Source organism: Pinus tabuliformis, chromosome 6, assembly GCF_031772625.1.
Source record: "Pinus tabuliformis cultivar Carrire ecotype Pingquan chromosome 6, CPIR1, whole genome shotgun sequence".
In the NCBI taxonomy this organism is placed as follows: domain Eukaryota; kingdom Viridiplantae; phylum Streptophyta; class Pinopsida; order Pinales; family Pinaceae; genus Pinus; species Pinus tabuliformis.
Genome location: NC_142292.1, coordinates 518,346,126 through 518,370,804, shown reverse-complemented (window position 1 = coordinate 518,370,804; position 24,679 = coordinate 518,346,126). Strand labels below are relative to the sequence as shown.

At 37.0% G+C, this 24,679-nt stretch overlaps 1 long non-coding RNA gene and 2 other non-coding genes across 3 annotated transcripts; 1 reads left to right on the top strand and 2 right to left on the bottom strand.

The window, feature by feature from the left end:
* Positions 1–14,492: 14,492 nt before the first annotated feature.
* LOC149259577 (uncharacterized) lies at positions 14,493–14,998 on the top strand. Its single transcript, XR_016247456.1, has 2 exons — positions 14,493–14,614; positions 14,750–14,998. It is a non-coding gene; the product is annotated as an uncharacterized LOC149259577 (long non-coding RNA).
* Positions 14,999–20,252: 5,254 nt separating this feature from the next.
* On the bottom strand, positions 20,253–20,371 carry LOC149259576 (5S ribosomal RNA). The gene has a single exon (XR_016261294.1). It is a non-coding gene; the product is annotated as a 5S ribosomal RNA (ribosomal RNA).
* A 2-nt stretch (positions 20,372–20,373) lies between these two features.
* Positions 20,374–20,477, bottom strand: LOC149259575 (U6 spliceosomal RNA). The gene has a single exon (XR_016261285.1). It is a non-coding gene; the product is annotated as a U6 spliceosomal RNA (small nuclear RNA).
* Positions 20,478–24,679: the final 4,202 nt, after the last annotated feature.

Here is a 24,679-nt window from a genome sequence, read left to right as displayed (position 1 = left end):
GCATTATATTTTTTACAACTAATTGATTAATGTAATTTTTGCAGAAATATCAATTTGGAAATTCACTTGGGAGTACCATACATAAATAATCATTCTTTGTTTTAAACGAAAAATATTAGAAACTTCCTTAAAAAAACATAAAACACAAGTATATGATAAACAAAGCACAATATATCGTCCCATGATAAATGCAACTTATTGTATAAATAAAAATAATTTCATGTGCATTGTAAAGAAATCCTTGTAGGAAACAATCGTAGACTCTAGCTAATAGATTATAGGAAAGAAAACTTCGGTCCCCACTAGGACCTTCCAATTTAGAATTTTAAAAAGTGGTATACGATAAATAATAAATATTAAAAATGAATGCACACTATCTTTACAGAAAGTAACTAATTAGTATCTACTTCCTATGGTTTTTTTAATATGAACGACATTTGTTAATGGATCTATGACATTCATCAAGGTATAAACCTTCTTCAACAATGTTTTGCTTTGTTCAATCATGTCTATAACAAGAATAACACATAAATATTTTAAATATGTTTTTAAATTTTTATAGAGTGAAGGACCTTACAAGACTTCATAGTGAAGTGTAAAGTAGTATTTCTTCATATGTTGATTAACGGTAAAAGAAACGAAATCGTTGCTTTTTGAAGCTTCATAGCACTTCTAAGATTTTACTGAATGTTTGTGTTGTTGGCCGTTACTTTGGGAGCGAACCAGACAGAAAATAAATTTCCTAGTCTGTGAGATGAGCTTGCTGCCTTTCTTAGCAGTGATCAAAGAGGTGGTGGTAGGTGGAGCTACCTCTGGTATCCTGTATAATGAATTATCCAAAGAAATAATGACAGAGCGAGGCCTTGACTCATACACAGCATGTCGCCTCCACAAGTATGGCTGGCCTAATAGTACATCACAACATCCAGAAGTGTAACATCACACAATACCTCATCTGTGAAGGGCTTGATGCTGTAGGGAAGGCGGCACTGCTGGTGAACTTTGAGATCTCGTCCTTCGTGAAGCTACCCGATACTGTACGGTTGTGAGTGTGGCGTAGTTGGTAGGCCCAACTGCTTCATGACCTCTGCTGAAACGAGGTTCTTTTGGCTGCCACTATCGACAATGAATTGCAGCGGCGAACCCTTCACCCACATCTGTGAGTGGAAAAGACGTTCCCCCTCCTCTGGCTCTTCGGGCTCATTCTTCTGGATCTTGGCAGTGGCAACAGTGGCACTAGGATCCGCATCAATGATTTGCTTCCCTTTGCCATCCCCCTTGTCGGGTTCCGGCTCAAAGTCAGAACATGCATCTGATTCGGAAGCCTTCAACTCGGCCACCAGCGACTGCTTGGTCCGACACTCACTTGTGTTATGAGTGGGACTCTTTTGGAACTCACACCACTTTCTTGTGTCCTTCTTTGGCTTCGTGGTGTTGTTCTTTTCTTGCAGCTTAGAGGGGTTGTCTTGGGTCACCCCGCCTTGGCTTTGTCCTTTGGGCTTCGGATTTGCAGATCCAAAGTCTCGCTTCTTCTGTTTGAACTTTTGCTCGATTTTGACAGTGTATAGGTATGCTGTGCCGAGTGAGGAGATGTTCAAGAACTCCATCGCCTCCTGGATGTATCTGTGTAGGAAGCCGCGGTATTTGAGTACCAGATGCAGCTCAGAATATTTGATACCCAACTGTGTGCGAAGGGTATGAAAAATATTTGTGAACTCTGGTACATCTTGGTCTCGTCCCTGCCGCAGTGTGGTCCATTTGATGTATTTGTCCTCATAGCTTTTGACAGGGTAGTACTGCTCCTTGATGGCATCCCGCAAGTCATTCCAAGTGGGGGTGGCTGAAAACAGTGAGCCTGTACTTTCATCCTTCTGCTCACAGTATGTTTCCCACCAGTCCTTGACGTGGGGGGCTATTTTGAGAAGAGCAAAAACAATCTTTTCCCGAATTGAAAATTCATGAACAGAAAAATACCCATCTAGCAGATTTAACCATTTATCTACGACATCTGCATCTATTTGACCCTCGAAGATGGGGATTTCAAAATTAACTTGTACCTTAAACGGTGTGGCGTTGCCAGAGTAGCTGTTGGAAGCCGATGTGTCGCCTCTGGGTAGCCGCTGAAGGATCTGCGCAAAGCTATCCATCATCGCGTTCCTTTGCCGCTCGAGGGCTTCTTCGAGCAAGATTTTGATAGGATCTCCTGCCCCCTCGTCTTTCTTCTCATCTGCCATGGGAGGTCGTCGAGATTTGCGAGGCTGGTCTTGCAAAGGTTCGACCAATTCAAGCCCTAACTCCTTATATCCTGACCTCGTTGGGGACATGCAAAGAAAAACAGAGAAAAAGCAGACCGCTTTGATACCACTGATCCGGATTTAAGCAGGAACGCAATAGATTACAGAGATAACCATAAATACAGAGATGCGATAACCATAAAAACAGAGATGCAGCGGAAATAATACTTCATTTCATTAATGGAGAATACTGAAATATGCTTACAAATAGAAATAACACAGCTAGGGCGATGGTAGCTTATCTCTGAGAAGAGATGTGTCGGCGACATCCTCTGAACTGTTTCGAACTCCGTTTACAATGAGGCTCGAAGGCCTATTTATTATTGAGAAACAATGGAAAATCCTTAACATTCCAAAACCTAACCCTAAAAGATGAAATGCCAAACTATGGGCCCCGTTTGGGTAAATTGGTACATCAACTTCCCGGGGCCGTAACTTTGGCATACGATCTCCATTTGGCACACATGATAGCCCGTTGGAAAGATCTCTCCGAGGACTACGACGAAAAAGATAATTTTTTACCTAAAAATTTACAGAGGTAGATTTCCCAAAAAACGTCGTTTAGGGTCTCAAAACGGCTCTGGAAGTTTAGGACCCGAAAAACTGCTAAAAATAGTAAACTGCGCTATAATTAAGGAAACTGGAAAACTGAAAGAGACAGTTGTGGGGGTCCAAATGGGATAGGTGGGTGGCCACCAACATCCACCTGGATCAAATAGAAATGACAAACAATGTGAAAGATTAAAGGAAATGAGTGAAATGAGTGCTTTTTAACCCGCGGCAGGCCGTTTTCTGGGATACGAATCCTAAAATCGAGATTCACTGAGCATGTACCGGATTCGTACAAGATTTGTACGAATCCTAGTCAGACCCGTCGAATCCGATTTTGGGATACGATTTTCCAGCGAATCATATCGGATACATGGGATTCAGATTCGCCGGGGTATATCAACGATTCTGGTTACTTAGATTTCTAACTAACAGTTTAACCTAAATAATGTGTACAAGATATAAATTTTGAATATTCGTGTTGCTAGATTTGACACCAAAAGTGCCAATCAAAAACTCAAATTTAGTATTTATACCAACCAAAGAATTAGAATTACTAAAATTTACGTACCATATAGAAAGAGCTTTTGGCATCCTCATAAACCAATCACTTAAATATGGACGAGAATAGGAATCGATGAAATGAGAAGATCAAAATTTGTGGCCACGAAAAATCAAAGGCCAGAAAGATACATAACACAGCGTGCTACCGAGCAGACATATAGGTGGTGGATTCATGTGCATTCTAGCTGGATCCCCAAATAAAATATCTAAAAGTTCCCCAAACTGCATAAATATCTCTTTTCCAAATAGATAAATATGAAAAGTACAATAAAAAAATCGGTTTACCTCATATCCCCTGCTATCCTTTCATCGATTTCAATTCTTTTGTGCCTGTTCTCTTTGTTTCCAAAATTGCGAATACATTTGCTGAAATCTGCAATTTGTTTTTGTGAAGCCCTGCCATTGGAGCAGTTCACCTCATTTATGGCTCCCAGGGTGTCAATGTTGTTTGTGCTGTATTTTCCGTTAAAGGAAACCAGAGCATTTGCCATGAGCTCAGTCTTGTCATCCATTATTGTAGAAGCTGGAAATGAAGTCCCCAAAATTGAAGCTAATGGGCGAATCTTCGCAACAATGTCTACAGACACGGTACAATTTTTCATCTCAAAACTGTTTCGATGAAAATGAAATGAGTGATGTTGAAAGGAAATTTAAGAAAGCCCTTCTTCTCAGTTGTTCCTCCTTGTAATCATTACTTCTTTTGTACAAACAATGGCGTAGGATGAAAATGAAACGAGTGAAGTGGAAAGCAATTTCAGAAACGCTTAGTCCAATGAGGCGGAGGAGTTTCTCGGAAAGTTATGGAAATTCTAGTCATATTTTAAGAAAATCTGACAACGATTTTTGTAAATTTGAGATATAGTTGTTAAACTTCAAAATTTTAGGTGTCATAGACGTTTTTGATGGTGCTGAATCGATTCCATTTTCCACCATCAAAAACATGATTCAAACACTGCCTCTACATGAATTTTTGAAATTTTTTTACCCTAATTCCGACCACTTTTGATCGTGTGACTCCTAATTTTTTTACCCTGATTCCGACCACTTTTGACCGTCTGACTCCTTTGAAAAAACCTTGCTTCTTAGCTGTTGGTCCTTGTAATCATTACTTATTCTATAAAATCAATCTACACAAAATGTTTATGTTTATTCTCACGCAAGGCTGTGATTCGGGGACTCTTGCCATCTTCTTGGAGCGCTTTGAACAAATACGAGGAAGAGGCTACCAGCATCTATGCAAGAGCCTCCTGGAGCCTCTGTATCATCTTTTTTTCGGGTAAAGGTGGCTTATCACTTTACCAAATTATAACTTGTAACTGACAATACCTGGCATGACAACACCTGGCACAAGAGGAACTTTTTTTCCAAGGGGTACCCATTTGGAGTAATTAGTAAAGTTATTATTATTGGCACCACGCTCTTAGTTAATGCCTTAACAAATGATGAAAGTACCTTGTGATCCAGAAGCCCATGCTCTTGGGCAACCAATAAATCCTATGCTATTGGGTCATTAATGCTTGCTAGTACCCTATGCCTTCTTGCTTATGCAACACCATACCATGCGATGGTATCCCCATCCCCATCCTGGGGCAATGAATGCATTTGTGCAGATAGATATGATAGGTAGGATCAGATTAAAGGCTTCCGTTTAACACGAATCACATCTAATGCACTAATTCCCCGTTTCCCGCCTGATGCAATGAATTCCGCCTTTTATTTTATAGGTTTAGGGCAAACAGGGAATGGGCACTATTTTATGCATTTTGAGCTATTTTCAGATCTGTACAAAGATATTCGGCACTAAACTTGCTTTCTCATACCTGCACAAGTAAGTTTACGATGGTACCATTACGATGCTTACTGCCTTTCTATATGAGTTTTCTTTTTCTTTATCTGAGTTTTCATTAGTCATGTAGCTCAATATTGGATCCAATTTTCATGCCTATGGAGATGCTCAGATTGTTTCCTTTTCTACAGAACAACGTCATTCAAGCATACTTTCGTGGCATCTAGAAACTGTGGTGTCGTTCGGTTTCTACATAATATCCTTACAAGTGCCTGTAGCTATTAGGAAGCTCTGAGAAGCTGTAAGGGGGCCGCTCGTTGAGATTATTCGAGCAGATTTAATGTTTTTTAATTTAAAAATAGCATCACTTCATATATTCTATCTTATTTATGAATTTTCATTCGATGTATATCCATCCTCGTATCAGGCACCACTGAGATTTGCTAGTTTATAATGATCATTGAAAGAAGAAAGCTCATCGCCCATACTAACCAGGGCCATGTTGACAACCTACTTCAAAAACTAAGTCGCCTCCGCCATCAATGAGAATCTTTATCAAAGAATATTGATCCAGTCGAAACCCCACCTTGGTTTTCATAAAACAACCATCAAAATCTAGATTACCTTGACAACCATTGACCTTAAAAACTTAAATATAAGTAATCCAGAAATGCTATAACAAATATAATTATTTGTTCATTTATTAAAAGACCATATGTTAAATTTAAGTAATAATAGTAAGTAATGATACGTTTAACGTAAAACCGTTTTCTTAAATCTCTTTTTTTTTTAAATTAACAAGATAGTATCAGTGTGTTTGCTGGTTTATAATGATCAAACTTAAATATAAGTAATCCAGAAATGCTATAACAAATCTAATTATTTGTTCATTTATTAAAAGACCATATGTTAAAATTAAGTAATGATAGGTTTAACGTAAAACCGTTTTCTTAATTTTTATTTTTATTTTTTTTAATTAGTAGGATAGTATCAGTGTGTTTGTTGGTTTATAATGATCAAACTTAAATATAAGTAACCCAGAAATGCTATAAAAAATCTAATTATTTGTTCATTTATTAAAAGACCATATCTTAAAATTAAGTAATAATAGTAGCCGACCAGGGAGGGGGGCGGGTGACCGCAACCGACCACGGCCTATAGGGACCAGCTTTATCTCTCGCTAGCGAAGCGTAGGTAAGGCAGGTGTCCTCCGGAGGCCGGGCACCGACCAGGGAGGGCGGCGGGTGTCTAATTATTTGTTCATTTATTAAAAGACCATATCTTAAAATTAAGTAATAATAGTAAGTAATGATAGGTTTAACGTAAAACCGTTTTTTTAATTTTAATTTTTTTTTAGGATAGTATCAGTGTGTTTGCTAGTTTATAATGATCATTGAAAGAGCGGTCATCACTATCTATGACTTAAAATTTGAAACATATACTATATTCTTATCAAAAAATAAAATTAAAAAATCTGTCATTTCAAGTTTAAAAAATATTCTATTTTATGCCTTAAATCAAGCATTCCAGGTTTAAGTGCATATTAATAGAGCTTGATTAACTTAACTCAGGCTCATTATTGTATGGATAAGTTTTCATTAGGATTTTGTTTTGTTAATAAGAATTTAGTGTTTTTGGTTGATTTAGTTTTCTTAACATATAAATTTAGTATATTTGGATTAGTTCGAGTTTCTTAACATATAATTAAGTTTTATGGAATATAAATTATTTTTTATAAAAAAATTAATTACATTTATTTTTGAGTTAAAATAATATTTGTTTATATAATTTGGTTCATTTGTGTTAGTTACGATTTATTAGTAGAAACTGGTTACCAAAACCATATTGAGTTGCATGATTTTTCAATTTCATTTAATTTAATTTGGCCTAATTTTACATGTGAATTTGTTATGATTTTGGTTTCAAAAATGCATATCTACTCATATTTATCTACATACATTCAATTTATAATACACATTTGCGAAAATAACTGTGAGATTAGATATACTTTCGTTTATTTAATTAAACACTATATATTTGTTAATGAACGCTTATAGCTAGCCTCTTAAGAGAAATGATGTGACATCATTTTCAATTTGTTTTTCTATTTTTCATAAGTCACATAATTTAATTAGTAAAGGAGTAAGTGGTCCATAATCCACACATATTTTTTACTAACCAAAGCATTTTTACTTCATTAGCAGTGGGACTAGGAACCGAGTGTTATTAAAGAAAGGGAGTAGCCCCTGCTTCCCCTGTGTCTTTTAGACGATCCTGGGCTTTCATCTAAAGCTTTCTCAAAACACTTGGTTTTCCATCTCCCTTTTTAGGCTAACATAGTGTAATAGGAAGGTAGTAAGTGGCCCATCAACCACAGATTATTTTATTTGAGGGTAAGGAACAAGCATAACCTAGTGAAAGTAGAGGATTTTGTAAAGGATCATGGTATATCCACATCATTCCACTTTTTATGTTCACTTTGTCAGTTACACACACATTGCACTACACACACTAAGCTACTCTATACATTGAACAAAGGGCATCAAGTTTCAAGAGCTTTTGTACATAGTTTATTTGAGCTTACTTTTTCACACCATAAGAGAAGGAAGACACCTAAAAGCAATCATAACTTGAAAAAACTAAATTTCCCCACAGGGGCCATAAAATAATTTATAGTTTAGGTTAGCACTGTTGGGGGTAGGTATCAAATAAGCCGTCATGGTCATGTTACATTTTGAAATATATAAGTTATCTTTTAGGGTGCTTCAAATCCTTCAATCATCCCACGGAAATGAGGGTGGTGGACTGTCTTATCTACCATGTGACAACTTGCTAGTTGAGGGTGGTCAACTATCTTATCTACCATGTGACAACTTGTTCGCTGAGCTACACGGAAAAAAAAAATTGTCGAACAACGATGCCCAGAAAATCGCGGAAGAGCATACCATGATGGTTCTTTATATATGGGTCGCTAGAAATTAATGTATGACATGCCCACCCTGAAATACTGTACTCTAACTAGTCGGAGGAATTGCTTGGAAAGTTATGGAAATTCCGATCATATTCAGAGAAAATCTAGCAAGGATTTTTGTAAATCTAAGTTATAATTGTTAAATTTCAAAATTTTAGGTGTTTTAGACATTTTTGATGGTGTTGAATCCATTTCCACCATCAAAAACACTATTCAAATAATGTCTCTACAAGATTTTTAAATTTTTTTCTCTGATTCCAGCCACTTTTGACTGTCCAAACAATTAGACGACTTGAATGAAATAGCTTATGTTTGTCAGTGTTCACGTGCATAAAATATCCTATAGAATAGGAAATATAGCTTGCGCAAGAGCATGGGCTTCCGGATCACAAGTTACTATCATCATCTGTTAAGGCATTAAATGTCATCATCTGTTTGGCATTAAATAACTAATAGCCTGGTGCCAATAATAATAACTTTAATAATTACGCCAGGGGCGTTCCCCTGGGAAAAGATTTTCCTCTCATGCCAGGTGCTTTCATGCCAGGTATTGTCAGTGACAAGTTATAATTTGGTACAGTGATAAGCCACCTTTACCTGGAAAAAGGATTATACGGAGGCTCTTGCAGAGCCTGGTAGCCTCTTCCTGGCATTTGTTCAAAGCGCTCCAGGAAGATGGTACGATTCTCCCTATCACAGCCTTAAGCGTGAGAATAAACATAATAAACATAAACATTTCGTGCAGATTGATTTTACAAAAGAAGTGATGATTACAAGGACCAACCGCTGAGAGGCAAGGCTTTTTTAAAGGAGTCGTCTAACGATGCCGAGGAATTGCATGGACTGTCAAAAATGGTCGGTGGATCGATCGAGGATGCCGAGGAATTGCATGGACTGTCAAAAATGGTCGGTGGATCGATCGAGGCAAAAGAATTTGCCTAACTTTCCGAGTACCGCCTGATTAGACTACACGCTTCTGAAATTCCTTCTCCGCTTCACTCGTTTCATTTTCATCGTACGCCATTGTTTGTACAAAAGGAGTAATGATTACAAGGACAAACAATGGAGTAATGATTACAAGGAGGAACAGCTGAGAAGAAGAGCTTTGTTAAATTGCTTTTCGGCTTCACTCGTTTCATTTTCATCGCAATTGTTTTAAGATGAAAAATTCTACCGTGTCTGCAGACACTGCCGCGAAGATTGGCCCATTGCTTCAATTTTGGGGACTTCATTTCCTACTTCTGCAATAATGGAGAACAAGATTGAGCTCGTGGAAAATGCTCTGGTTTCCTTCAATGGAAATACAGCACAGACAACATTGACACCGTGCAAGCCATGAATGAGGTGAACTGTTCCAATGGCAAAGCGTCACAAAAACAAACTGCAGATTTCAGCAAATGTATTCGCAGTTTTGGAAAGAAAGAGAACATGGACAAAAGAATAGAAATCGATGAAAGGATGGCAGCGGACAGGAGGTAAACCGGTTTTTTAATTCTACTTTTCATATTTATCTATTTAGAAAAAAGATATTTATGGGTTTTGGGGAACTTTTAGATATTTGATTTGGGGATCCAGCTGGAATGCACATGAATCCACCACCTGTATGCCAGCTCGGTAGCGCCCTGTGTTATGCATGTTTCCGGCCTTTGATTTTTCGTAGCCACAGATTCCGATCTTCTCATTTCATCGATTCCTATTCTCGTCCATATTTAAGTATTTGGTTTATGAGGATGTCAAAAGCTCTTTCTATATGGTACGTAAATTTTAATAATTTTAATTCTTTGGTTGGTGGTACATCTTGAATCATAATCTGGTAGGACCATCTATTTCTTTCTTTTATAAATACTAAATTTGAGTTTTTGATTGGAACTTTTGGCATCAAATCTGACCACACGAATATTCAAAATTTGTAGCTTGTACATATTATTCAGGGTAGGTTAAACTGTCAGTTAGAAATAGTTTCCGTGAAGTTTTATAGCTCAACTAGATAACATTATTATTTATTTTTTGGTAAATTAAACAAAACCAATTTATAGCAAATATACTGAAAAGTTATGGAGATATTTACTGATTGTCGTATCTTTCGATCTACTTTGGAGATCATGACCAGTTTGTCCACACCTGGTTCAACGAAGAATTATTTCCAATGCTAGCCCAAAATCCCTATCATGCTCAGCTGTATAAGAGATTGCGTGATTTTATAAGAGATTGCTTTGCTTTGGAAGTAGTTTTGGAAATGCAAATGGACAGGGTGGATGGGATGCTGGTACATATACACAGGTAATTAAACGTATGCTGGCATGTTTGAAGTCAGTGATTCATGTCTTTTACTGACGATAGACGGTCACGGGTAAAGAAGACATGTTTTGAAGTCAGTGATTCATGTTTTTTTTAACTACCGATACTGTACGTAGACAGTTACGGGTAATAAAGAGATGAGATCTAAAACAGTGAAAAATATTTGAACGGAATAATATATACATACATTATATTGGAATATTTTATTTAACTTATTTAATAAATTATTTTATTTATAAATTATAGGGTGAGTATTAATGGAGTAAAGGAAATTTCGTGGTTGCTGCCACACAAGTTCACTCTGGTATTTCTGAAGAGTGAATTAAGTTGTTATGTCAGTTAAACAAATTATTTAATCAATTCTCAACAAAAGATCCACTTCTGTAATATTAAACAATGTAAAATTGCTCATGAAAATTAGTTTTATTGATATATCTATTTCATATCTATTCTTTAAACTAGTTTATCCAATAATAAATTTTAAAATTTCCATTTTAGGAAAAAAATTTGAATAAACTTCTTTTTTCACAAACTAATCCAAATGCATCCAAAAAATAGTTAAGCAAAAACAAGTAAAAGAAAATCCAATCATCTTAAAAAAAAAAATTGTAAAAGACTTTTTACTAATTTTTATATTCATCCATTTTCTATATATCATAATTTTTCTCAAATGTATACTTTAAAGCGTTTGTTTTACAACTTTTGATACAATTCCTAATTTAACTTATTAACCTGAAATGTACCTCGTCCCATTAATACCATCAGACTTTTGTTTTACAACTTCTGGTGCACTTGCAAGTTTAACTTATTAACCTGAGATGTACCTCGTCCCATTAATTTGAATTTAATAATTTAAAGTATTTTCGTTGTACTTCGGCTTCATTAGGGCCACCGGGCCTGGAATCTGACTTTTCCAGAAACATTATTTTATTTTATTTTTTAAATATATTTTATAAAAATAAAAAATTTAAAACGAACACGGAGGTGGGTTAAAAAATTAAAAGATAAATTTGATGTGTAGATATTTAACTGTTATGATTATTGGTTGTAAATATGTAAGTTTGATGAGATTGATTTTGTATAAAGCAATTTTTTTAAATAATATTTTTAAAACTTACACAGAGATGGGTTAAAAAATTAAAAGATAAATTTGATGTGCAGATATTTAACTGTCATGATGATCGGTTGTAAATATGTAAGTTTGATGAGATTGATTCTGTATAAAGCAATTTTTTCTTCAACCAAAGAAAGTATAAATTTTCTTTTAGAAAAAAGTTTTTTAGTAAGGACTGCAATTTTATTCTCAGCAACTTACCATAAAGATTGCAATTATATTCTCAGCAACTTTGCTCATCACTTACCACCAAATTAAAAGATTGATGTAAATTTTTAGATATTAATGACAAAGTTGTTTCTTTTTTAAATGGGTTAAAAAAATTAAAAGGTATTTTTTTTTTAAATATTAACAGCAACAGGTTAAACGTAAATTCGATGTGTAAATTTTTAACTCTCGTAAATTTGAATAATTGTAATTATATATACGTAAGTTAGATCACGTTGATTCTAGGTAAAGCAATCCTCTTTTCAGTCCAGCACGACATCGTTTCTCATTTCTCATTATAAAAATGAGTCTTGCGATGAAGATGGCCTATGATATTCTCACCAACTTTGTTTTACGATTACCACCGAATTGTTATCCGGAAATGTGAGAAAAATCTTCTAGATATTACTGACAAAACTTTTCCGCTTTTCCATTTATCAATCTATATAGTGAATCCCAAACAAAATAAATATTTTTCATTTAATCCAAACAAAATGAATGTTTTTCACTTTATCACAATTATATTATTACTTTATCGCAATTATGTTATTAGCAAATTTGAAATTTCAGACCTGAGTGCCACTGTGTACCATGACCACCCCGTTTCTTTTACTTAATTGGTTCCCATTACAACTCCCCCTTTCTTTTACTTTCAAAATGTGCCGTCAGTCTAATCTTGCTTTTACTTTTTAACGTGTCCTCCATTCTCTCCAAATTTGTCGTGACGAAAAAGCTGCGACCTTAAAATTAATTTGGGTTTGCTGTTTTGCAAAGCATTTGTTACATAGTAGTGAAGGCGGGGATATCTAGGACTCTCCCAGATTATCGTTCAAAAATGGTGGCTCTGAATGCTCCTGAACGCACAGATCTGTTACGTGGGTGCGCTTGCGCGGTCATATTTACTCTCTTGCTCTCACTGGATGCGAGGCATGCCATCAAGAGAAAAGCGTACTGGTTTCCAGGAACATTTCTTGTTCTCAGCGCTTTGACTCTCCAATTCATAAACTATGTTAATTATACGACCGTCAAAGTAGCTTCAAGAGAAGATCATCCTTCTCATACCTCGGACTATCCTTACTGGCTTGTAATTGATAGTGGAAGAGTTATGGTCTATGTGTTCATTGCTTATTTGCTTCCGGGATTGGTAAGTTCTGGCTTTAGAATTGTTTGGACCAACATTGGAGTATTGGCATTAAGCGTACTAGCACATATGCTTTCTGAGATATATATATATGGCTGGTATTGGTTAGATGATACGTATGATTATATTCTTTTGCCAGCCAATATATTATTGGTTCTGCTCTGTATCTGCGCCGTCTTAGCTGGTAAAACCATTCGGTTCATTATGAATCAAAAGGTTCCTTCACTGATCTCCTGTTGTTCTAATTCATGTAGAGACTGTGGAAACATTGGGGATCATGTCCTCAAATGTTGGATTGTGGTTCGTTGTAGCCAACCAGAATATATTATGGCGAGGTCAGTCGTAAGTTCATTAGCCGGCGTGGTGGTCACAGTTTATGTTCTACAGATTGCGCGTCAAGGGATATTATTTTACAATAGTGCTCAACAATTTATTGTTCTGAATCGAACAACCTTTTTTGTTCAGTCCGCATTCATCTTAATAGGATGGATCGCTGTCGCAATCAGATGGTTAACAGCTGTAATATATTTTCCTAGATATGGACAGTGCTCATTTCAAGTGGAGGATTTTTGGACAAGAAGTCTTATTGAGTTAAAATATAGGCAGTTAAATGGCCTGTTGTGGGAGAAAAAAGATCGTAACAGAACTCTCCTACAAACTACTACGGTGGATTCAATCATACCACTTCGGCTACGCACTTTTGTATTGTTCATGGGCTTTTTCGTGCAAATATTCGTGGTCTTACTCAGCAAAGCCTCCTTGCTTCTCTCTTGGCTTCTATTCTGGCCATTACTAATGGCCCGTGAAATGATTATGTTGTTGTGTGGCTCGAACATAACAAAGTCGGAATTTTCCAAGTACAGAGAAGTCTTGGAGAGCATAGCAATGCCCGGAGAAAATGCCAAGAGCCTGTGGATTGCTAATGAATCGGCCTTTAATTCAACAAAAAAACATATGGAACAAGGCAGGGGTAGTACTGAAGATTTGATAGAAATGATAGGGCGCTTGAGAGCAGAGGCTCCTGTTACAGATGAAGGTGAAGAAATATACGGGGCAGAGGAAAAGTATTTGAAGTACTTTAGCAAAACGTCGTGGAAGATGAGAGCAGTGTCATTGATCCATTTTATATTGTGCTCTTACGACGATACTAACTATGAAGTTGTTGGTGATGCTTTTAAAGCTTGTTCTGAGGCATGGGCTCTGATGGACTTTATTGAAAGTTCAGACACGGAAGCCAATTTAGTAAGTCTTGCAGCCGACAAGGAATTCAGCACTCTTAAAAACATTTGGAAGCAGAATCTTAAGGTGAAGCCCATTCAATCCGACGAGAAGCTGGCCATCAGGAACCGAATGCAAAAGGATATAAAATCCAGGATTCGCAAAGGAGAAAGTCAAGAAAGGGTGGAAAATATGCACGACTCCGTGGACTGGATGACGGCCGCCGCAGACTTTAGCTTGAACGAAACTTCGAAAGTGATCAAATCAAAAGGGATCGATTATACTTCAGCTAACGCAGTCCATATTTTAATTTTAGGGTGTTTGTTGGCCAAAGTTATTATGCTTGGAAATTGAGCTAGAAAAGGCACTGATACAAAAGTGCAGTAAATGGGCAGTGGACGGTGAGGAAGAAAAGATGTATCATGCATCCTTTTTTGCAGGGAAAGCCATGGGTCTGGCGGTTTTGTTTCAGGTACAATTTACTGACTGCTTCACTGTAAATATTAAGGCGATTAACTAATGTCCAAAATGCAGTTAATGTCAAAATACCAAATATGCAATATATGTGGCAAATATGTATAACATTGTGATTTTATTTATAATGCAGACTGGCCAAGACAACAATGCAGTGCCTCCAGCAGCTGTAGCGGAAGGCGAAGAAAACGATTCGAGTGGCATCGCTGTCGGAGTAGTGCCTCCAGCAGCTGTAGCAGAAGGCGAAGAAAACGATTCGAGTGGTATCGCTGTCGAAGTTGTGGGTGCTGTGTGATACTCACGGTTAGCTTTTCTCAGTCGAGAGGCCCCCTTTTGCGTGCTGTGTGATGCGACCTGGAATCTCTGTATTCTCCTCGTGTGGCGTGTTTAGAGTTTGAGATTTGTGGTTTAGTCGAAATGTTTATATTTATGGTCTACAAAATAAGTCCAAATACGGGGAAATGAATTCTTTTAATTCGGAGTTATTTCTAGTATTTTTAGCGTGTATTTTGGAGTGTAATGAATGGCAAAAACATAAAATTATAATGAAGGTTAAAATTATTTTGTAATTGTTTAAAGAAATTAACCCAAAAAAATTTATAATTAGATTAGTATTAGATTTTATGTACAATTATGAAGGTAAATGTTATGGGTAAAAGGTGTTTTTTTTGGGTGTGTGTAAGGAGTGATGTTTGGTAATAATTTTCTGAGCACGGGTAAAGATGGTGTTTTTTGTTTTTGGGTAACTAGTGATCTTTGCTAATAATTTTCGGAGCACTGGTAAAGATGGGTAAAAATGGTGGTTTTTTTTTTTTTTGGGTAACCAGTGATGTAATAATTTCTTGAGCACATGGTGGTTTTTTTTTAAGCAATGATGTTAAGTTTTTTTGCTAATAATTTTCGGAGCACTGGTAAAGATGGGTAAAAATGGTGGTTTTTTTTTTTTTTTTTTTTTTTGGGTAACCAGTGATGTAATAATTTCTTGAGCACATGGTGGTTTTTTTTTAAGCAATGATGTTAAGTTACTCAGCGCTATTTTGGTTTAAAATATTTTATTGATTTGATGTTAAAATTAATTATTTTATTTTAAAATAATATTTACAATTATTTGTAATTAATTAAAATATTTTTTCTTTTACATAGAAAAAGTAAATGACTTGGTCACATCAATAAAAATCAACTAAATCATAGTAAATTTTAAGATTTTAAAATAATAATAATATTTAGATTTCTTTAGGTGTATAAGGAAGTAATTTGTAATATATCATATTCAAAAAAATTAATATAAGATGGTTTTGTTATGTTTATTGGTCTCTTACAAGTAACCAAATCAAAAGTATAGCAGTATCACTTTGTTTATATAAAAAGTATGAAATTAATAAGAAAATCTATCAAATATTGCCCATAAGTATATTGATGATGATAATGCTCATGCTTATTAATGTCGACTAAGACTAGTATGGTTTATGGGACCTTAAGAGAGTAAGAAATTAGTTGAGATTTTTTAACATTTTATTTCTTGATGGAAAATGAGTCAGAGAAGTGTTCATATATTTGTAGTTTTGATGACTTAACATGTGAAAAAGGTTGGTAGTGTGGCAACTATTTTGAAAATTAGAATGGATGTGAGTAAGTAAGCTTTGGGCAATCCAAGAGAAAGTCTTTTTTATCTTTACAATGTCCATGTTTCACTTTGAAGCTCATGAGAATCAGTTTTTATCTTACCAATGTTCAATTTCTTCTTAGCACTAGTTAAGATAAAAAGATAATTATGGTTTTGGAAATTGGAGCTGATCACCTCCTTATAATACCTTAGCTTCATTTTTCCCTCAAACTCCTTATCGTCCCACATCTTATCCTCAAGTTTGGAAGTAATAATATTTTTAATATTATCCTTATTCTTCAAGATCATCTCCTCCTTCACCCCCCAATGGTCTACCTAAGACCAAGCATCCTTATTCCTGCCTAGCTTGAGCCCACAAGTAGGGGTTTTGGCTAGAGTTAGAAGCAATTTTAGGATACCTCTAGGCTTCCATGTTGTGTAGCTTCTTCTTATACATGAGATACCTAGTCATAGTCATTATTTCAATGGGGGAAAGGTTGGATTCAATCAGGAGGATAGGGTAGGGAGTATTTCCTTTAATAGTGGGGTTGTAGGTTACAAATTTCTTTTGGATTAGCTCAATCTTCTTCCACAATTCTCTAGATATATTGCAACTCCAAACCTCACATCCATATAAAATAACAGCGTCGAGGAGAGTCTCAAAGAGGATTTTTTTTTACTCCATGCCTAAAGATATGTCAACTGACAATTGTTTTCAAGCCCATAATAAGTTTTCTAGCCTCCAATTACCCTTTTCTCAATGATATGATTCCAATTGAGCTCATGATGAATGTTGATTCCCAGATATTTTTATGATGAAACTTTCTCCAAGTAGTTATTATCATAAATGAAATAGTATCATAATTGATATTTTTGGATGTAATTATCATGACTTTAGTCTTGTCAGTTGCTTATCTAGATCATCAAGGTTGCTAGCTAAAAGAATGATATCATCAGCGTAAAAGATAAGAGTAATGACCATACCAATGAGCCTGGGACCATCACATCTTGCAACTTCTAAACATTCTTCTAGCTTATCAATATAAATGCTAATAAAAATATGGAATGATAGTAGGCCCCTTCTTGGCCTGCTATATTTTCCCATAATCTCTTTTTTTTTCCTCTGCATCAATCCAATCATGTTTCTTCTATCCACACTTCTCTGAGAAGTTTTTTCATTTTATTCTTATTAAACCAAAAACCTTATTTCCTTTCACACGAGGGGTCCGTTTACTTCCATACAAGCCTTCTTTCTTTTGTTGTGTGAGCTGACCATATTTCTCGAAAAAAGAAGACCCGGATAATCCTTTATGGCGCTTACTTTGGTTCCCTAGTAGGTGGAGCAATAATTTTCAATGAGTTTGAAACTCCTCATATACTGGTGTAATTACTATCCAATCTCGTCCGTCGTCGTCATTTTATTTTACTTTTGAAGGAAATATTACTTTCTTATAGAGTTCAATTGGGATTTCATATATATGGTATTTGTGGGTTTTTTTAACCTCCATTCCAATGGTCCCAGCTGATTCAATTGAGACCTTCTTTTTCCTTTTAAAAACTTGGCACTAAGTTAAATTTAAATTTATGAGGAGTACGAATTTTTACCCGCGTAGTTTAATGAGGTGGAAGGGTTGCCCAGAGAGTTATGAAAATTCTGGTTATATTTAGAGAAAATCCGGCAAAGATTTTTGTAAATCCAATTTATAGTTGTTAAACTTTAAAATAATAGGTGTCTTAGACGTTTTTGATGGTTCTGAATTCATTTCCACCATCAGAAGCACGATTTAAACACTGTTTCTACAAGATTTTTTGAAAAAAAAATTTCCCTGAATTTTGACCACTTTTGATCCGACGAGCAATTCGGCCAAGCAATTCCTCCGTCTCGTTAGACGACTCCATTCTTACCTGAGCAAGTCGGGAGGTCAGACCTGACTTGTGGTCGAGAGTTGGCCTTTCTCCTATCGCCAAATCCACACACCCGCTTCCTCTAACTTCTGACTAGCCACCGGGCCCACGGTGCAAGGTCAGAGACAGACTGAATTTACAAACTACTTATGGCACCAAAGAGGAATCAGAGCCAACCTCTGACTGTTGGCTATCTCCGCTATTCTCAATTTGTGTTGGATCGCTTTGCATTAACAATACATTCAGCTGTTGTAACATGGACCTGGCACCAAATGATTGGAGCCTACAGGACTTCGCTCAATTTCTCGCATACAAACCTATCAGTTTATACAAGACTTACCAATAGTCCAATGACTTGCTAGGGATATTTGTTGTCAGAACTTTGTCTCCGCCCTCTGCGAGCTCCACCCAGCTCTACCACCCTCCCCATTAAAGTCGACGTCTGACAGGGATTGAGGAGTCCATCACTGTCTTGTAGCCGGGAGTTAATACACCTTCCCAATTCGAATTCGGAAATAACCGCGGGTTGCTCCCTGGCCAATTCGACCTGGCACTCCCCTGCAGCTCCCCTGGTCACCAGAACAAGGCGGCAAAGGGCTCGACTCGGCTCCTGCAGCTCACCAGAATAACGCAGAAAACAGGCAGGTTCATTCATGCAACCCAATCCTCTAGTGATATGGTAGTCTAGTTTTAGCAATTTTTATCGAGAACCTGCCAAGGCATTTTGTTCCCCAATTTCAACGATTTTTATGAAATTGTTATCTCCCAAGGCATAACAATTTCATAATATCAAGCTTCAACACGTTCTCAAAAGTACTGCCATTGCAACAATATTTAAGGGCAATTCTGTGTGCTCTGCTGTATTTATATGAATAATCTAGCTTACATCATTGAATTTTTCAGGTTCTTGATAAAAATCGTTGAAATTGGGGAACAAAATGCAGCTATTATGAGACTGAACCCTGCCTTTTGCCTGAAATTGAGCTTATTGAGAATGAAGAAGCAGAGCTTAATCAGCTGTGACCGCTTTCATCCCAATAAGAAGCATGCTTTCCAGATCTAACCAGCGTTTTGAGAACCCTTTTAGTGGTCACATGTTATGTACCTAGGGGGGGATAATATGGGGTACCAAGGGAGGTGCCCAAGGTAATAATGTAATAATGGGATGGGCCATAGTAGTAAATAAGGTGGTTAACCCATGTCATGTAAGGGACCACAAGTAGTTAATAATAATGTAATGGGCCCATGGTATTAGTTGATGGTATGAGGAAACCATGGTAATGATGCATGGTATTGTATGTATGAGGCCTATATAGAGGCTAGAGACTCCACATGGATGAAGATGAAGAGAAGAATTATTGTATGACAGACATATGGCTTGTGGAGTGTTCTCCTTCCTTAAGGAGTGAATGTATGGTGTTGCCCTACCATAAGGGTTTTGATAATAAAGAAGAATTTCTACCTATTTTGATCTTGTTATTCTTGGGTTATTCTCTATTCTCATATATTTTTGAGAAGTATTCTTGTATGAACAGACATATGGCTTGTGGAGTGTTCTCCTTCCTTAAGGAGTGATTGTATGGTGTTGCCCTACCGTAAGGGATTGAGATAATAAAGAAGCTTTTCTATCTATTTCTATATTATTGTTCTTTGGTTTATTTCTGCTATCACAAGGGTTTGCTGCAAGAAGAGAGTAAGGCGGAAACCGAACTGAAAACACACCCAATAGAAACCGATACAGAAGAACCAATAGAAACCGATACAGAAGAGTTGCGCCTTTAGTGGCGCCTCCGCACTGCGCCTTCTGTGGCGTCTCCGCACTGCGCCTTCTGTGGCGCCTCTGCACTGCACCTTCTGTGGCGCCTCTGCACTCTGTGGCGCCGCTGTGGCGACTGCGCACTGTGGCGCCTCAGTGGCGTCTCTGTGGCGTCTCTGAACTGCGCCTTCTGTGGCGCCGCTGTGGCGTCTCCGCACTGTGGCGCCTCTGTGGCGTCTATGCACTGCGCACTCTGTGGCGCCGCTGTGGCGACTCCGCACTGTGGCGCCTTTGTGGCGTCTCTGCACTGCGCCTTCTGTGGCGCCGCTGTGGCGTCTCCGCACTGTGGCGCAGAATAGAAAAAAGGGGGGGAGGCTGCAACACTAAGACTTCCCGGGAGGTCACCCATCCCAGTACTACTCTAGCCCAAGCGCGCTTAACTGCGGAGTTCTGATGGGATCCGGTGCATTAATGCTGGTATGATCGCACCCAAAAAAATTTGGACCATTTCTCGATTTGTGCGTGTCATCCTTGCGCAGGGGCCATTGCTGAATTTTTTCGTTTTATGAATTCTTCAATAGTAAGACCATTATCTTTCCCTGTAAAATAATAATTCTCCATGAGATAAATTCACTTACTTGGCGAAAATTTGTAATTGTCACAGTTTCGTCAATATTGCTCAGAATCTCTATTATAGCCTGTTTTTGGAAATGGAACAACCATTCTGCATCTGCCCATGTGATAGAAATCCTGATTTAGACACTGAAATTTCAGATCTGCTTTGCTACTCTCCCAGCGTCACCCAACATTTCTGCAAAAAGAGCTGATTTTATATCAGCGATATCTCCCTCGTCCGGACTCCGATTCGACTGATTTTTTTTTTTGAAATTGGGTAATTTTTCCCAAAGAATCCAGATCTGCAATTAGATTTTACAGATCTTGTACCAGGACGTCTAGATCTGCGCCGCAAAATCGCTGCCCTAAAAATTGTCTACAACCCTACTGATTTTTAAATCAGCGATATCTCCTTCATCCGGACTCCGATTCGACCGATTTTTTTTTTGAAATCGGCTATTTTTTCACCAGGAATACAGATCTACAATTATATTTTGCAGATCTAGCACCAAAACGTACAGATATGATCTGCAAATTCGCCGGCCTAGAAATCCTGCAAAAATGAAAAAAAAAAATTCTCCACGGTTTGCCCAAGAAAGAGCTCTGATACCACTTGTTATAGATCTGATCCAAAAATATGAGAGAATAAAAAATATACCCAATAAGAACAAGATCAAAATAGATATAAATGATTCTTTATTGATATCAAACCCTTAAGGTAGGGCAACGCCATACATTCACTCCTTAAGGAAGGAGAACACTCCACAAGCCATATGCCTGTTCATACAATAATTCTTCTCTTCATCTTCATCCATGTGGAGTCTCTAGCCTCTATATAGGCCTCATACATACAATACCATGCATCATTACCATGGTTTCCTCATACCATCAACTAATACCATGGGCCCATTACATTATTATTAACTACTTGTGGTCCCTTACATGACATGGGTTAACCACCTTATTTACTACTATGGCCCATCCCATTATTACATTATTACCTTGGGTACCTCCCTTGGTACCCCATATTATCCCCCCATAGGTACATAACATCACATCTCCTGTAACAGTTACCTTGTGGGCGACTATGTCAACTTTGTAGGTCTCTATGCCCTCGAGTTTTTTGATGGCCCTCTTGATTTCCTTAATGCACTTATCACAGTGCAATCCCACTCTTAGTTCCACTACCTGCTTGACCATCCCCAAACATATCCATGACCATGATGAACAGAGATTGGTATACAACGAATGGTTTGCAATGAAGGTAGATGTTGTGTCGTGTTATATATAATATGTAACACGGTTTTGCTAATTGTTTACTGAAAGTTATAAATTCTTTGCTTCCCTCGGGTGTCTTTTTGCAGGCACTCAGAAGCAGCACAGGCTCCAGAAAGCGAAGTTGGACCGAAAGCTTTGATTGACTCTAGCCAGCTCTTTATAAAGGCACCAACTGGATGTTGCTTCACATTCAGGAATAGCTTTTTCATTTATTTATATAGGTGTATTGCTACATTTCTCCAAATATAAAGTGAGAGCTTTTCCTTTATATAACTTGGAGAATAATGCTTGAAGTGAGATTTTTATTATTTTTATTAAAATGACAAAAAAAAAAATTGAAATTTTATTTATTATATAGATATGTGGATTGAAGGTTTGTTTAAATTCCCTCCAGAAATTTCCCAAATTGGTCACTGGAGTTTTATGTGATTTTTTAAGGTGAAGCCTTTTGACAAGAGTTTGTTGCGAGACTGCCGTAGATATAAAAAATTTTGTTTGTAGCTTGAACAATAGCATATAATGACGCAACTATATAACAAGACTTCAGGAAAGATATTAAGACGCAACTATTTTGTTTTCTTTCATTGTTGTGTACCTCGTGACATCTTTATTGGGCATTAGACTCTTTTTACTAAAGCTATTTTCTATGTAAGCTCATAATTTTGTAATAATGCTCTAGTCCGAGGCCTTTATAGTACCATATCTCAATGCAATAGAAGTAATGGTTATGATGAATTGCTTCTAAAAAACCTGTGGCTGTTCCTGTATGGTAGGAGTAACAGTGAGATTCATCAGCGCTTTGTTCGTTGTTGCATAAACCCATAAAAATATGGGGAGAGGCTTGGCTCCTACAGAGTTCCATGCAAGCCAATTTTCTCTCCTTCTAAGTCACAAGAATTCTGCCTTACAAACTGATTACATAACAAAATGCAAGAAACGAACATTCAGCTTTAGATCTCCATAAGAAATTGGATTAAATGCCATGCAAAGAACAGTGAGAGGTGCAGGCATAGGGGAAGAGCCTACATTTTTGTTGGCTACAATCACCAAATCGAAGAGCGATCCAATCAAAACTTCTTTGAATTCTAATAGAGACTTTCTTAGGATGTTATCCAATGCCTTCAGCTCAGACAGTACACAATTTCTGTGCTCCTCCCTTTCATAATATATTCCCCCATTTCTAGCTCTTTGAAACAAGTCACCTATTAGTTTCATCTTACGTTGTGATACCCAAGCCAATCTTGATCAAAGGAGGGTTCCCGGGGCTTTTTATTCGATGGCCTCCCTGTCTGGCTCTACGTTGGGATGCCTCTAAGAGCTTCCATATCGGGATTCTGGATAGAATGATGGAGGACTAGATCTTCTACACTTAAAACTACTTTTCAACATATCCTGAACTTTTATGAGGATATTCTTTTTCTCCTCTGGGGGCAGATTTCCCATCCTATTGAGGTCCTTAACTCTCTAGAGTGACTGCAGGATGTTCCATGTTTTTCTGAATCTTCCTTAGGGGAGGGAGGTGGTAGAATGTATGTCTCCAACCAAAGAAAGATTTTGTTTGGTGGAAAATCCAAAAGCGAAAATTTGTTTGGGCTTAAATTAGCTTTTACATTATTACTGCAGTGAGAAGTTGTTAAAGAGTGTACCTCAGATAGTCTTCTACAGCATTTTACACATGTGTTACTGATATAAGCATTTTTCTGTTACAACAACATCACACACACAATGGATGCATACAACACTGGGCACATCAATATATCTAGGATTCTAGGCTTCCACCATTGAAGGCGCATGCATGAATTCATGTGCTATCTATAGTTAGGATAAGCTAAGGTTATTGTTAGATTCCAATTCTAGAAGATTGCATATCATTTCTAAGTAAAAGAGGGCACATACAGTCGCATGTGTTAATTTCATTTTATTAAGCAGTCTTTTAAATGTAGATTAAGTGTAAATTTAGTTAGGTGCATACATACAGATAAGGGTACAGATCTCTAAGAGGATCCATGTTTGAATGCTTCAGATCATCTCCAATGGATGCGTTGTTGTACATGTGTCCAGATTCATTGGGCTTACTCTTCTTCGTCTATAAAGTAGAAAGCAAGGGTATAGGTTCATTCATTTAGTTCAGCAACAAGCAATGAATTACCCTGTTGTATTTTTCCTATAACAAATTCCAGTTCATAATTAATGAGAAAGAAATAACAAGTTTTGACAGTTCATCTATTGAGCTTCTGTTTTGCTTTTAACAGTGATTCAGTATGTTGTAATGCTTTTAACAGTGATTTAGTATGTTGTAATTTGTATTCCTGCTTATTAAAAGCACTGTGATTTAGGACAGAAATGTGAATTTTAGTGATATATTTTCTATAGTATGTGTTAGCCAGTGTTCCAAACTTTAGTGATCTAAGTGAATTGTGCCAATGATTGGCACATGGACCTAAGACAAGTTGTGGGGTGAGAAGCCCTTGTTGATCTAATGATTGTAAAGTGTAGCTTGTTTGATGTTGTAACAATGGAGACTCCCGATATGCAAGAAAGTCATTTGTACCATGAATGTTGAGATAACAGTTTCTTTTAAAAATCAGATTTGTGGTAACTTGTTGAGTAGGTGGCTGTGCCACCTACAGATCCCCAAGATCTGGTAGAACACAATAGGAAGGCAGTGGTAGCAAAGCGAATCCTGTTGGAATTAGTGAATATCACTTTATCCCCCATATCATCAAGAAGAAGACTGCAAAAGAGATGTATGATGACTTGGGAACCTTATAACAAAGTGTGAATGTATCCAAAAATATGTTCTTAAAGAACAAGCTCAGCATTAACTGCATGAGCAAGACAAATATAATGACAAGCTATATCATGAAGATAGCAAAACTAGGAGATAAAATTGTAGCAGTCGGAGA